General features: G+C 37.6%; 1 non-coding gene across 1 annotated transcript; it reads right to left on the bottom strand.

Annotated features, from left to right (window-relative positions):
- Window positions 1–211: 211 nt before the first annotated feature.
- On the bottom strand, window positions 212–315 carry LOC115063454. Its single transcript, XR_003843329.1, has one exon. It is a non-coding gene; the product is annotated as a U6 spliceosomal RNA (small nuclear RNA).
- Window positions 316–564: the final 249 nt, after the last annotated feature.

The following is a 564-nucleotide window of genomic DNA, read 5'->3' on the forward strand; positions in this document are numbered from 1 at the left end:
ATGAGTTGGGGGGCAGTGTGTACACATGAATGCAGTGCTCACAGAGGTCAGAGAGGGTGCTGGGCTACTCCAGTGCCGATACTGGGGACTGAATCAGATTCTCTGGAAGAGAACAGTACCCGCTCTTAATCCTAGAGCCATCTCTTTCAGACCTACACCTTTGAAATGTTTACCTCTAAACTAATTTACTCTGTATCATTTTAGTATGCTTGAAAATATAGAATAGTCTGCAAATTTGCATTTCATCTTTGCACAAGGGCCATGCAAATCTTTGTATCACTCCAAGTTTGCAGTCTGTGCTACTGAAATGAGCCCTTTAGTAGGTTTTAAAAAAAGAGATCATTTCCAGTCTATGTTTCAGCATGGTGATCTATTTTTAAATAACATTTCCTCATTTCAAAATCAATACTTGTTTATTGAATAAAACACAAATAAGCAAAAGTAGGAAAATTAAAATGACCTCTAATAGCACTGCCAAGAGACAATTACTACTAATAGGGGCCATATTTTTCTAAGATTTTTTCCTAAATGTTACACACACACACACACACACACACACACACA

This window comes from Mus pahari, chromosome 2 (assembly GCF_900095145.1).
Source record: "Mus pahari chromosome 2, PAHARI_EIJ_v1.1, whole genome shotgun sequence".
Taxonomy (NCBI): Eukaryota; Metazoa; Chordata; class Mammalia; order Rodentia; family Muridae; genus Mus; species Mus pahari.